Genomic DNA, 15,248 nt, shown 5'->3' with positions numbered 1-15,248 from the left:
CCGGAGATTGAACCTGGGCCACAGCAATAAAAGCACCAAGTCCCAAAAAAAAAAAAAAAAAAAAGCACCAAGTCCCAACCACTGGACCACCAGGGAATTCCCAAGGATATATATTTTTTTTCCCAAGGATATTATTTTAAATAATCACAATACTATTATCACACTCAGGGAATCTAATATTGTTACAATACTACAACCAGTCTGTAATCAAATGCCCCGGTTATCCTTATAATGTCTTTGATAGCTCATTTTTAAAAAAATTTTTTTCCAATCTAGGATCCAATCGGAGATCATGCATTGCTTTTAGTTGTCATATCATATTTGTAGTCTCTTTTTATCTAGAACACTTTCACATCCCCCCACCTTTTATTTTAAAAATTTTTGTTATTAATTTTTTTTTTTTTTTTTGGCCTTGCTGTGCAGCATTCGGGATCTTAGTTCACCGACCAGGGGTCAGTCCTGTGCCTCCTGCACTGGGAGCAGAGTCTTAATCACTGAACCACCAGGGAATTTTCTCCCCTCACCTTTTAAATTAATTTATTTGTTGTTTATTTTTGGCTGTGCTGGATCCTTATTGCTGAGTGTGGGCTTTTCTCTAGCTGCGGAGAGCAGGGGCTAATCTCTGGTTATGGCACAGGTTTCTCATTGCAGTGGCTTCTCTTGCTGCAGAACATGGGCTCTAGGGTGCTCAGGCTTCAGCAGTTGCAGCACGTGGGCTCAGCTGCTCTGAAGTACGTGGGATCTTCCCAGGCCAGGGATTGAGTCTGTGACTCAAGGTGGATTCTCATCCACTGAGCCACTAGGGAAACCCACCCCTCACCTTTTGAAATTCTTCCTTTCAAGACATTAATGTTTTTGAAAAGTCTGTTCCAAGTACAATGTCCCTCAGTGTAGATTTGTGTGATTGTTTCCTCATTATTAGACTGAGTATATAGCCTACTTATCCTTGAGATCTCTCCATTGTAAAAGGTCTTTTTTTTCCCTTTGTTATTAACATGTAACCTGGGCGTGTGGAAAGGTCTCGCGCTGTCAGTCTTTCACCCCATGATGTTAGCCTTCATTGATGATCCCTTCCTAAATCAGTTGCTAGAGTGGTGGTTGCAAAATAGTGGCATTTCTATCACTGAGTTGGCAAATGGTGCCATATCCTGATTGAAACTTGCTGTCTTTGTCATGAAATTTTTGGCTTACAGATATTTTTTCGAAATGTTTTGTTGGTGATACAGTTACCCCTGAATGATGCTTATTCTGTGCTTTTTTTTTTTTTTAACTCTGTGCTTTATATCCATTGTTCTCTAAAATCTCTGCAGCATCCCTTCAGAGCAGGATTCATCACCCACATTTACAGCTGGGATTAGTGGATTAGAGACCTGCCCCAGAGTCAGGGTTCAAACTCACTCTATTAACCACTTTGTAATACTGTCTCCCTCCAATATTGATACTGTATTTTACTGTTCATCACTAACCCTGGATGTCACCTTTTCGGCTGACCAGTGAGGCTCAAAATGGGCCATGCTGACCATTCCAGCAGGTCAGCGACAGCATTCTGATGTCTGGCTGAACAAACAGCCCTGAGTATGAACAACCTGGAATCAAGGCTTCCTTGAGTTCCGATTGGTTGAATTTATTTTGTTGTCCGGATGGTCCATGTGCTTTGTATTTTACAGATTATTCAGTGTTTGGGATTTAACAACTGATAACATCCAGTTTTCTGGATCCTGGTGAGAAAATAAGACCCAAACCCAACATCTTCCCTTAAAAAAATGGATGAACTCAAACGCACCTTTATGGTGCAAATATCAGATGTGTGAAATTCTCAGGTTGGGCCAGAGGGGTTTTAACTGGGATTTTTCTGGGACCAGGACCTGCACAAGATTCTGGAAAGCAGTCTCCCACAGCTTCCACAGACGTGATGAAATTGTGCAATGCCACAAAGCATCCTTCCGGTTCCTGGGAGCTCTGACGCTGATCTGACTGGCCAGGAAACTCCTCTAAGCTAAGACTAAGGCACCTATGACTGAATCGCGTAGGAAGTGGGACTTTCCACTCTACAGCAGGATGTTTTGCAATTTCAGTGACAGTTTTTGCAACAGGAGCAATTCTGAGGCAGAGAGATATTGAAAGACAGTGTTTTGTTGCTGCTGAGGCTTTTCTAGGTCAAGAGAGGCTCACAATGCTTTCATTTTTGCGGTTCCAGTGATTTTTTTTTTCCTTTTTAATATTTATTTCTTTGACTGCCCCGGGTCCTAGGTGAGGCACGCAGGATCTTCGTTGCCAAGTGCGGGATCCCCAATTGCGGCATGTAGGATCTAGTTCCCTGACCAGGGATCGAACTCAGGCACCCTGCATTGGGAGCTCAGAGTCCCAGCCACTGGACCACCAGGGAAGTCCCATCCAATGATATATTTTTAAAATTTTACTTATTTATTTACTTTTGCCTGTGCTCGGTCTTTGGTGCTGCTCAGGCTTTTCTCTAGTTGCCAAGAGCGGGGGCTCGCTCACTAGTTGTGACATGCTGACTTTTCAGCACAGTGGCTTCTCTTGTCAAGGAGCACGGGCTCTAGGCACCCAGGCTTCATAGCTGCAGCACATGGACACCGTATCTGCGGCTCCCGGGCTCTAGAGCACAGGCTCAATAGTTGTGGCCCACGGGCTTAGTTGCTCTGCAGTATGTGGGAGTTTTCCTGGATCAGGAATTGAACTCGTGTCTCCAGGATCATTAGGCAGATTCTTTACCACTGAGCCACCAGGGAAGTCCCCAGTGATTTTTTTTTTCATTTTAATGAAGAAATTTGAAAATAGCATTATAGGCTTCAGGATGCATTTTAGATGTTTGATTAACAAATGGAGTGTTGATGAGCTCTTCTTTCTGTACATCTGTGACTATACATGTGTGTGCGCTTATTTGGGGATATGACAAATCTAGATCCAGTAGAACTGCTGCCAAGGGTCCAACCTGTGCTGTCAGCTCTGACACCCTGACCTTTTCTCCATTCCCGGTCATCAGGGGTATCACATTCGACAACATTCAGGTTTGCATCATTTGGGGCCTTTAAAATCAATATGTGTTATCTTTATAATAAGAAAAAAAATAAGTTAAAAAATCATTTCATAATTAGTTTAGCTTCAAAGCACATATCAATCCCGTCTCCCCAACCCTCATGATAAAAGAGGTTTACAGTGTTGAATATAATTAAGTGAAAGTGTTAGTCACTAAGTCATGTCTGACTCTTTGTGACACCATGGACTGTGGCCCACCAGGCTCTTCTGCCCATGGAATTCTCCATTCGAGAATACTGGAGTGGGTAGCCATTCCCTTTTCCAGGGGATCTTGAACATAATACATATCTATTATTAAGAGAATGGAAAGCCCTGTTGTGAAGATTGTGGAAGAGTTCCTGTGTTAATCTGAAGTTGAAAATAATGGATCCCACTGTGACCCAAACTGTCCCTCATCCACCAGTATATTGAATTTTAAGGGAGAAATCTGAGACTTTGAGAGGCTAACCATTCAAGTTCAAAGTGAGTTTCCAGGTAATGAACTTCCCTCTGAGAAACATATTGTAGCTGTTGTCTCTGAGGGTGAACCAACTTCTGAGACAACCTCTGACTCCCTCAGCGGTGGAAAAAGTGGGAGAGGACGCCAACTCTCCAAAGTGGGGTGTGATGGGTAGCTTTGACCTGTCCCAGGTAATGCATTAAGGGTGTCCAGTCACCAAATGAGAGCTTCATTTGCATTATGGTAACCTTAAACCAGAGGCTTTATACGTTATAAAGTGCTGTGTTTGCTGTTTAGTTGCTAAGTCGTGTCTGACTCTTCTGTGACCCCATGGACTGTAGCCTTGCAGGCTCCTCTGTCCATGGGATTCTCCAGGCAAGAATACTGGAGTGGGTAGCTATTCCCTTCTCCAGGGGGTCTTCCAGACTCCAGGATCAAACCCGGGTCTCCTACACTGCAGGTAGAAGCTTTACCATCTGAACCACAGGGAAGCCCTTTAAAGTGCAATACACATTGTTTATTCTGATTGTTAAATCTAGATGGAGAGTAAGTGGGTATTCCTTTTACTCTTTAAATCTCCCTATGTATTTAAACATTTTACATGCCCCCCCCCACCCTTGTGGGGGGCATATGGAATGGAGGATCTTAGTTCTGCCACTAGGAATGGAACTCGTGAACCCAGCAGTGGAAGCGTGGAGTCTTAACCACTGGACCACCAGGGAGGTCCAAACATTTTACAATTTAAAAAATTGGAAAAAATTTTGTTTGTTCTACCCGTATTTATATGGCCCCTATAAGGAGGCTGGCCTTGAGCACACAGTCCCTAATGGCCGAAGGCAACTGCTTTCCCTTCCATGCATCCTTTGAGATAAGGTTTACCTAATTTTGTCTCCACTTCCACCTCCCACTTCTCATCACTGGCAGAGCTGACCCCTCCTTCCTGGTGCTCTGGTCATTTCATTCCTGCTCATCACCTTGCATTGAAACTGTTGACGAGTTTGGAAGCTGCAAAGAGTGGTGAGGAAATATGGGACTCCAAGTTCTAGGACCTGTGTGACCTGGGCAAATTATTCCACTTCTCCGAAATTGTTTTCCTATCTGTCAAATGGGTTGCTAATGGAAGTCAACCAGATAGTGTTTGCAAGCGCCGCCGGCAACGTGGAAGAAATCCTAGCTTCATTCTTTGGTGTTCCAACGCCTGGCACGTCATGGGCCGTGTCCACGTATGTGGACAGGAGATTCCTGCTCCAGCAAGGTCATCACCTTCAGGACCCCTTCGGTCCAAACTCCGTGTCTGCAGGAAGAACGGCCCGAGGATAAAGGGGAAGTGTCAGCGCAGGGCAACAGCAGGCGGGCAGCCGCTGAGGTGGAAATCCGCTGAGCACACCATCTCTGCCAGGAGCCCAGAGGGCCTGCTGGAGGCAGAGAAAGGCCCGACAGGCGCGACTCACCGCTGGGTGTGCCCTCGCAGCGCCCCCATTTGTGCGCAAGACACTCGGAACTACATCCCCCAGGAGGCCCCGGGAGTATGCGGCGTCAATAGGAAGGCGGGTGGGCGGCCCCTCCGGCGCCGTGTCTCTTAGCAGGTGCTGGGCCGCCGTGGTGAAGATTGGCGGCCGCGGTGGCCTGTAGCTGCTTCCCGCCCGAGCGGCCGCTCGCCGGTCGCAGAGGAGGCGCGGTCGTAGTGGCTGGTATCCCGGGAGCTATGCGGGCAAGTGGAATTCGCTCGGCCCGCGGCGGCCGGGGGCTCGCGGGCTTCGGCGCCACGGGGCTGCGCTGGTTCTGTAGGTCCCCAGTCTTTTCGCCCCTGCTGGTGCTGTAGATCACTCATGTTTACGGCAAGTATTTACTGAGTCCCTGCTGTGTGCCTATTCCAGTGTCAGGGGCGAGGTGGTCACGGGCAGGCAGGGTCCCTGCCTCGAGGAACTTCTCACCTGGGGAGGAGAGAGGTGTGTAAACGCTAATTTCCAATCCTAGGAAGAGGTGTGAAATAGATTGTTCAGCCCAACACCAACATTGCCGTCTTCTCGGGTTTCAAATGCTGCACCTACTAATCCTGATTAGTACGGATCCTTAAACTTGTCTGTATCGTGATTCCTTCTGAAAAATCTAGTAATATGGCTATGGACCGTTAGGGCAGTGGTTTTTTGGCCGCGCCGCGCGGCTTGCGGCATCTTAGTTCCCCGACTGGGAATTGAACCCGGGTTTGGTAGTGAAAGCGCAGAGTCCCAACCAGTGGATTGCTCGGGAATTCCCTTTCATTTTTCTTGTTTGTGTGTGTGTTTTTCAGGGGGGAAAAAAAAAAGGCACATGCATCTACAGTTACGTTTATCACTTCAGGGGCTTCATGGACTTTCCGAAGTCCACCTGCAGAAATCTGCCAGGGGGCTCTAGATATAGACACCCCCTCCCCAATGTCAGCTAGAGCAGCCCCTACGTTTTAACTATTTTACCTTCAAGAAAGATTTCCTTTGATCCAAATCTACTGCAGGAGGAAAGTAAAAAAGAGGGAACACCCAGGTTGATGGTCTAGCTGTAATTCTAGATCCAACGTTCTCTTTTGAAGTCCTTGCCATCAAGACTACTTTCTAGTCTCAGATAAACGTGACTAGATTGAATTCTAGTTGACTAGACTAGCATGGTGGTGTGGGGGGCACCTTCTTATTCAGATCATTCTCATTCTTCTAGAACATTCCCCTGCCTGCTACACTTGCCAGTTAGTTAGAAACTGTAAACAATTTAGATGACTATCACTTGGGGGCTGGTTTAGTAATTTTGGAAAATCCGTTCTATGTGCTGTACTGCATCCCTTGAAAGGGAGTGGAGATTTCCAGGAATTGGGCCACTGCCCACTTTTTGACTTTTCTGGTGAGCCTTGGAACTGTCATGGTGCCTGTGGGTATCCTGTAGTTTGCTGATGTGTTAAAATGAGAACTTCCCAGGTGGTGCAGTGATAAAGAACTCCTGCCAATGCAGGAGATGCAGTTTCAGTCCCAGAGTCGGGAAGATACCCTCGAGGAGGAAACGGCAACAAGACTCCAGTATTATTGCCTGGAGAGGGAAGCCTGGAGGGCTACAGTCCATGGGGTCGCAAAGAGTTGAATATGACTTAGCCATCAAGCATGCCTCCCTTGAAAAGTGTGATGGGTTTCCATGTGCTAATGTGCAAGGATTGTCAATATATTAATATATTAGTAAATGAAAAGAGCATGTTTACCATGCAGTGTGATAGTATAATCCCATGTTTGTAGATAACAGGGGAAAAAGTTTTTTTCTTGCCCGCGTGGCATGCAGGATCTTAGTTCCCTGACCAGGGATCAACCCTTGCCCCCTGCAGGGGAAGTGTGGAGTATTAACCATTGGATCGCCAGGGAAGTTGTAGGAAAAATAGTTTTTAAAATTTGAAAATCTGAAGATAGATTCAAGAAATAATATGGCAACCTCTAGAGAGTAGAATTGGGATTAGGAGGTTGTGCTTTTTATATTTTTTAAATGTTCTCTGTGCACTTTTGTGGTTTTCAGTGAGTATGTAAACATTTTATGACACATGGAACATACTCCGTGAATATATTTCCAGTGTAAAACTTAAAAGGCAAAACAGAAGAAGCATGCTTAATCTTAGAGGAAGACTTTCATACTTTGCTCTTTATTTTTAGAGTAAAAACTGTAAAAAAAAAATCTCATTAACTGAAATATTTTTTAACTGGAATGCAGAGGATTAGGAAAGTGGTTTTTAAAAAGCAGATTGTGCCCATAGAGAAACTAATGTGTGAAGTTTTCAAGTGCTATGTGAAGTTTGCCAATAAAGAAGGAAACATGTTGTTGCTTAGTGGCCAAGTCGTGTCTGACTCTCTGCGATCCTATGGACTGCAGCCCGCCAGGCTCCTCTGTCCATGGATTCTCCAGGCAAGAATACTGGAGTGGGTTGCCATTTCCTTCTCCAAGGGATCTTCCCAACCCAGGGGTCGAACTCAAGTCTCCTGCACTGGCAGGCGGATTCTTTACTGCTGAGCCACCAGGGAAGGAAGCCCTGCACAGACCTCCTTGCAAAGTAAGCACACACACAGAAACACACACACCGCAGGTATCAAATTAACACAGACTTTTTAACGAGAACCTATAAAGTCTCATACCTTAACTCCCCCTGAAGATATAGAACTGAAGCTAAAGTTTTAAAAATATAGTTGAAATAAGAAAAATGACTGAAAGGCTGTTTGCTCAGGAAAGCCTTAGGACAAGTCTCTTAACCCACAGATCAGTATCAAAAACCAGGTGGCATTTCACCTGTTCTGTAGAGGGCACCCTCAGGTGTGAACTCTGGGGCTGCAGCTGGAAGCACAGTGGACACCACCCCACTCCCATCCCCACCCCCAAGAACAGTCCTCCAGCAGCTTTCTTTTTTGCAGTGCAGGGGCTCTTTGTGTCTGCTTCAGTAATTGCAACGCACAGGCCTCAGTAGTTGTGACTTAGTTGCTCCTCCGCATGTGGGATCTTAGTTCCTGAACCAGAGAGTGAACCCATGTCCCCTGCGAAGATTCTTAACCTCTGGACCACCAGGGAGGTCCCTGGAAGCAGTTCCTAATGCTGCTGAGGGAGGATTTCAGGACGGATACTCATTTCAGAATTAAAGATCATGAAGTTTCCTGGAGGGCCCTTAGGATGTATTTTTGGGAAACTGTGAAAGTGCCTGTTAGGCAGAGGGTACCACGCCTCACTCCTTACCATACTGTGAGCCCCTTGAGGGTGGATTCAGCAGTCTGTTCCTTGAGTTCCTTGATTTTAGCCTAGACAACATTCTCAACACACTGTGAAAGAATTGCTGCAGATTCTGGAAAGTCACAATTGAAAAAATTTTTAAATGGCTTCTGTAGGATTTCTCTGCTTTCGGAAAACAACACGGCATCTTAAGGAGGACTGTCTCAGCTAGAGAAAGGGATGAGCCTCTCCTAGGTCTATTTGTCTGCTATCTTTACTGCCAGCTTTAATTAGGTAGGCTGCTATTAACAGTTGCTATACAAAATCCACACGGGGAATTCCCTGGCAGTCCAGTGGTTAGGACTCCGCACTTTGACTGATGAGGGCTTGGCTAGGCAACTAAGATCCCACAAGCCCTGGCCTGGCCTGGCCTAAAATAAAATCCATGTGATAGGTTTTGGTTTTTTTTTTTTGTTTGTTTTAAGCCTCTTTGTTTTGTTTTGTTTGCTTTTAAAACCTCTTAGTAAGGGAAGAGGAAGTAAAAAACAAAAGCCAACACCCAGGAGGCAGAATTGGGAAGCAGTTAAACTCCTCTACCTCACTTCCCCTTCACTCACCACCAAGGATGCTTCTCAAGACACAAGAACACTTGAGCGGTCCAAGACTGTTCTAGATTTGGTCCTAAAGATGGAACCCTTGTTTTCTAGGGCTTTGAGTATAATTAACAAGTTTTATTAAATATAAGTCCGAAGAAAACTGAAATGAACTTTTTAAAGCAGAAATAGAATGGATCTCATTTTCTAATCAATGCAGTAAAAAAAAAAAAATTTTTTTTATAGAGAGAAATTTTCTGGAACAGTTTGAGCAGTTGGCCAACTCTTGGCTCAAAGAGGAAATAATAAAAATGGCAGTGATGGGAATTCCCTGGTGGTCCAATGGTTGGGGAACTGAGATTCCACACACTGCACAGCCAAAAATAGAATATGAAAACTGCAATGACTATTTTGAAATCATCAATAAAGACATTACTTTATACAGAAATTATGAAATACAACCAAAGCTGCACGTAGAGGAAATTGTTGTTCGGTCATTAAATCGTGTCCAACTCTTTGTGACTCCATGGACTGTAGCACACCAGGCTTCCCTGTCCAGGCACCCCTGTCCTTCACTGTCTCCTAGAGCTTGCTCAAATTCATGTTGGTGATGCCATCAAACTGTCTCATCCTCTGCTGGCCCCATTCTCTTAGAAAAATATTTATGGCCTCAAATGCTTTTATCATCAAATAACAAAGGCAATAAAATACATTGATGTTTATTGAAAGTTTATTTTGTATAGAGCCTGCACTTAAATATATTTCATTAACCTTTATAGTACTTATGAGGTGGGCTCTGTTTTTTTTTTTTGGGGGGGGGGGCTCTGTTTTTTGCCCTTATCTTTTCAGAATGCTTAGAAGCAATAAGATATATCCATGCAGTGTTCTATGTTCTTAGTTTCCAAGAGGTATTATTCGACATCTCTCTTGGTTCAAAGCTACAAACACTTCATGTTTAGTATGTATGGGGTACATTAAGGGATAAAGAAATGAGTTACTGCTGTTCTCTATCTTGTAAAACTCTAGTCATGTATGTGATGTTGATATACGTATATTGGAAGGGCAGGAGAAGACTGCAGTTAATCCTCCTAGTTAAGGAGAACTGTGTTAAGTGCTAAAAATGATCTCTAAACAAAGCACTGGAAAATAGAGGGGGAAAAGGTAGAAGTAGTGACAGATATCCTCTTCTTGGGTTCTAAAATCACTGCAGACGGTGACTGCAGCAATGAAATGTGAAGACATTTGCTTCTTGGCAGGAAAGCTATGACAAACCTAGACAGTGTGTTGAAAAGCAGAGACATTGCTGAAAAAGGTTCATATAGTCAAGGCTATGGTCTTCCCAGTGGTCACGTACAGTTATGAGAGCTGGACCATAAAGAAGGTGGAGCATCAAAGAATTGATGCCTTCAAACTGTGGTGCTGGAGAAGACTCCTGAGAGTCCCTTGGATCGAAAGGTGATCAAACCTGCGATCTTAAGGCAAATCAACCCTTGATACTCGTTGGAAGGACTGATGCTGAAGCTGAAACTCCAGTATTTTGCTCATCTGATGCGAACAGCTGACTCATTGGAAAAGTCACTGATGCTGGGAAAGATTGATGGCAGAAGAAGAGGCGTCAGAGGATGAGTTGGCTGGATGGCATCACCAATGCAACAGACATGAACTTTGGCAAACTTCGGGAGATGGTGAGGGACAGAGAGGCCTGGCATGCTTCAGTCTGTGGGGTCGCACACGACTGGGTGACCAAACAACAGCAACAATAAACAAAGCACTAACAGTTCGAGACGAGGCAATGAAGAAAGGAAGACAACCTCACCGGAGACAGGTCACCTTTATTCAGGCAAGGAGGGGTGACAGTCGGTCTAACGACCAGGCGGAGCACGTGGAGGATCAGGGAGGCTTCATATTTAAGAGGGGGTTTGCGAAAGCCCTACGGGAAGATTTGGTCAGGTGGGGCCTTCTGGGTAATCCTTAGCTGATGGCAGTTCGCAGTTGAACAGGGGTGGGGGGTGGGGGGTCCCCGGGCGGGGTTTGAAAGTCTCAGGCTGATGCAATCTGCCCGGAGTATCAGGGTAGGACTTTAGGTTCAGTTTTGTTTTCCCCGAAGTCAGGTGGTCCAGTCAGGTGGCCTTTGAAGTGGTTATCTCCTTTTTCCAGGCCCGAGGACTCCTTCATTCCAGACCCTGAAATCATAAAAAGATGGGGGGAAAGGGCACCGTATCTCCCTGGCTACTTCCTGCTGGGTAGGGGTGACGGCTCTGGGTCTGGAACGGAGGACTGCCCTAGGGCCCAGGGTCTCCTTTTCCCGAGGTTGAGGCGAAGCTCTTGAGGAGAGTGGTCTTGACTTGGACTCGAGAGATAGCCCAAATCCGGTCTTGGAGAAACCTTTGAAAGAGACTGCAGAAACCGGGTCCAAATAAGAGGAGTAAAATGATAAGTACCAATGGTCCCAAGGAAAGGAAACCAAGGGAGGGCCAGTTTGGAATAGGCTTTGGGGAGTGGAAAGATTTTGTAACTCTTTTTTGCAGTGTTTGATTCTGTCTCTAAGTTCTCTGACTGTGCCTATTTCATTAACAAAATAGCAGCAGTCCTCTCCTAGGAAAAGGCAAGTTCCTCCCTTTTCTGCGGTGAAAAGGTCCAGGGCTCATCTGTTCTGTAGGGCCACAGAAGCTGATGAGTTAATTTGTCTTTGGACTGAAACAAAAGTCCAAGATTCCGCCACCTGCTCCATGTCCTCATTTAGTTCTTGGGACAGCTTGTAGTAGAAACGGGCCGAGGTCGGGATGCCCCCATCCCTGTGCCCAGGGCTGCCGCTATGCCGGTCCCAATCAGGAGGGGGGCCACGATAGCTCATTTTTCCTGTGGCAGTGTTCCACTTGGGGGTCAACTGTCTGTTGTATCTCTTCTTCTTTGAGGATTGTTAGACCTGGGGTCAGGAAGAACAGGATGCAAGGTCCAGGGGGGTCAGGGGGGAGACATGAATATGCGTAGGTCCCGCAGAGAATGAAGATTCCCGGGTTGGTGCAATTATTTGTGCTGTTCCAGAGAACCCAAGTGGAACAGAAGGAGGGAGTGGTTTGTGAGATGAGTGGAGCTGGAGCTGGAGTAGGTGGTACAGGTTAGGTTTGAAGGGGCTTAAAGAAGGATATTGTCAGAAACTGGCCCGATGAGTCATGTGGTGTTTTGCTGGGGACGGGGGTCTAGCTGCCCTGTGGCAACCACGTGGAGGGTAGAGGGATCCCTGTGTGTGGAGATGGAGACAGTGACAGGCATATCCAGCACTGGGACATGTGTTGTGTGTCCTGGAGGAATTGGGAGGAGGGGTTAAGAAGGCGGGTCAGGTGTCAGCTGTCAGAGGGAGGATTTAGGAGAGGCCGTAGTTGGGAAAGGAGGTCCAGGTGTCTATAGGGCTCGGGGGTCACCTGCACCTGGGAAATTAGGTCTTTTATGACCTGTTCTTGGTTTCTCTTACGTTGCTGACCTTGTGTCCCTCCCCTGTCTGAGTATCCCCGGTGGGTCGTGGGATAGAAGCACGTGTCTTTTCCATCTGGCATATAGCAGTTGTTCACGGAGCTCCCTGTCTTTTATATTTTCACAGTGAATAGGGATCTGGACCTCCCCCCTGCTCCCGATGTTCATGGTGCCTGGTTTAGTGGGGCTCGTTATAACATGAGGAATTAACATAGGAATAAATGTCTAAGCAGGAGCAGGGACTAGCCAAAAGGCAGGGGAGTGTAATAAGGGTAAGGGACAGGGGTCATGGGTCTGTTAGTTACGCAGCGCGGAGAAAATAGCACTCTTGGAGTAGAGCACAGTAGGTGCTACCGACGAGGAGGCGAAGGATAGGTGACCAGTCCCGAGGGGAGACGGTTGTTAGGCCTATAGCAAAGGCTAAGAGTGCGGTTATGGCCAGAGAGATGGGGAGAGGCCGATCAAGGTGAGAGATGGAAGGCCTCGAGTTTGTGGTAGCCTGAATCTGAAAAGGAAGAATGTTTATAAGGATGTAGAATGATGTAGAGAATGAGAGTAAAGAAACAATCTCATCTGGACTTGGGTTGTAGAAGGTTCCCTGAAGCCACACTTGAGACACCAGTGTGGTCAGGTCTTCGAAGGAGGTTCCTGTCGGGGTGCTGGTCCAGAGGTCTTGTAGTAGTTGGGTCACGAAAAATTGCAGGTTGAGGAGTGTCCATGTCATTCAGTGTCTTCTTGGATGGTCGACAGAGGTTGTCGTCAGGTGATTTTTATGGAGGTGGGCCCTGTGAGGGAGACCTGATAGGCATTAGTGGGATCAGAAGTAACCCTTTTTAGGTGAGAGAGGTGTACCCAAGAGATGACCTTTTCGAGTTTAGCTGCTGTCGGGGTAAGAATGATTTTGAATGGCCCCTGCCACTTTGGGGTGAGGTCACCCTGGGGGTTGTCAGACAGATAGACAATGTTCCCAATCTGTAGAAGGAGCCAGGGGTCTTGGGGGTCAGGAGCGAGCAAGTTGTGGTTGATGTATTTCCAGAGGGCATCGCGGAGTTCTGCCATCAGAGGGGAGTGTAGGGAGCTTGATAGGGGAGGAGGTTCAGGGGGAAATCCGGGGGCGGGGGGTCATGGGCCTTCCATACATCACTTCAAAGGGGCTCAACCCAAGGGATTTTCTTGACAAAGCCCATATTTTGATGAGAGCAATCTGCAACATTTTGGTTCAGTCCAAATGTACCTCGAGAGATAATTTGGTGAGAGTTTCTTTGATTATCCTGTTCATCCTTTCTACCTTCCCTGAGGACTGGGGATGGTATGGAATATGAAATTTCCAGGGGATCTGTAAGAATTGGACAATTTGTTGGGTGACCCTGGACATGAATTCTGGGCCATTATCAGTCTGTAGGGATGAAAGTAGGCCAAACCTGGGCATAATTTCTGTGAGGACGACCTGGACCACAGGGTGGGCTCTTTTGTTTGCTGTGGGAAATGCTTTTACCCATCCCGAACAGGTGTCCACAAGGACCAGGAGGTATCAAACTCTCCGAACCGGGGACATAATGAGTAAAGTCTATCTGCCAATCTTGTGCTGGGAGGTTGCCTCACATTTGATGGGTTGGGAAGGGTGTAGGTTTGAGGTTGGAATTGGGATTAGTACGTTGACATGTCTGACAGGAGCAGTAAGGTTATCTAAATAATGTTGGTCTGCAGTCGATATGGGGAAGTGGTTACAGATGAACTGTTGAAGTACCTTGGATAAAGGATGAACGAACGAGTGTAGACGCCAGTCAGGATGGCTGCTATCCAAAAGTCTACAAGCAATAAATGCTGGAGAGGGTGTGGAGAAAAGGGAACCCTCTTACACTGTTGGTGGGAATGCAAACTAGTACAGCCCGCTATGGAGAACAGTGTGGAGATTTCTTAAGAAACTGGAAATAGAACTGCCATATGACCCAGCAATCCCACTTCTGGGCATACACACCGAGGAAACCAGATCTGAAAGAGACACGTGCACCCCAATGTTCATCACAGCACTGTTTATAATAGCCAGAACATGGAAGCAACCTAGATGCCCATCAGCAGACGAATGGATAAGGAAGCTGTGGTACATATACACCATGGAATATTACTCAGCCATTAAAAAGAATTCATTTGAATCAGTTCTAATGAGATGGATGAAACTGGAGCCCATTATACAGAGTGAAGTAAGCCAGAAAGATAAAGAACATTACAGCATACTAACACATATATATGGAATTTAGAAAGATGGTAATGATAACCCTATATGCAAAACAGAAAAAGAGACACAGATGTACAGAACAGACTTTTGGACTCTGTGGGAGAAGGTGAGGGTGGGATGTTGCGAGAGAACAGCATCGAAACATGCATATTATCTAGGGTGAAACAGATCACCAGCCCAGGTTGGATGCATGAGACAAGTGCTCGGGCCTGGTGCACTGGGAAGACCCAGAGGGATCGGGTAGAGAGGGAGGTGGGAGGGGGGATCGGGATGGGGAATACATGTAAATCCATGGCTGATTCATGTCAATGTATGACAAAAACGACTACAATATTGTAAAGTAATTAGCCTCCAACTAAAAAAAAAAAAAAAGAACGAGTGTAGATAGGAGAGGATTTCTCTAGTGGTGGGAGGATCGGATGCGGTCAGGGCTAAGATGGTGGGGGACTGGAGAGTGGGATGGGACAGAGCTACCTCTTTTGCCTTCTGATCTGTGGCTTTGTTGTAGGTTGATATGAGACTTCCTTTTTGATGTCCCCTACAGTGGAGGATGGTGGCTTTGTTTGGTAAGAGTGTGGCCTCTAGAAGCTTGTGGTTAAGATCTGAATTAATAATGGGGGATCCCCTTTGGGTGAGGAACCCTCTTTCTCTCCATATCAGGATGTTTGAGTGGAGTATATTATAGGCATATTTGGAGCCTGTGTAGATGTTAACTCTTCCATTTTTAGCCAGGGTCAAAGCTCGGGTGAGAGCT

This window comes from Cervus canadensis, chromosome 32 (assembly GCF_019320065.1).
Source record: "Cervus canadensis isolate Bull #8, Minnesota chromosome 32, ASM1932006v1, whole genome shotgun sequence".
Classification (NCBI taxonomy): domain Eukaryota; kingdom Metazoa; phylum Chordata; class Mammalia; order Artiodactyla; family Cervidae; genus Cervus; species Cervus canadensis.
Note: the sequence above shows the minus strand (reverse complement) of the source record.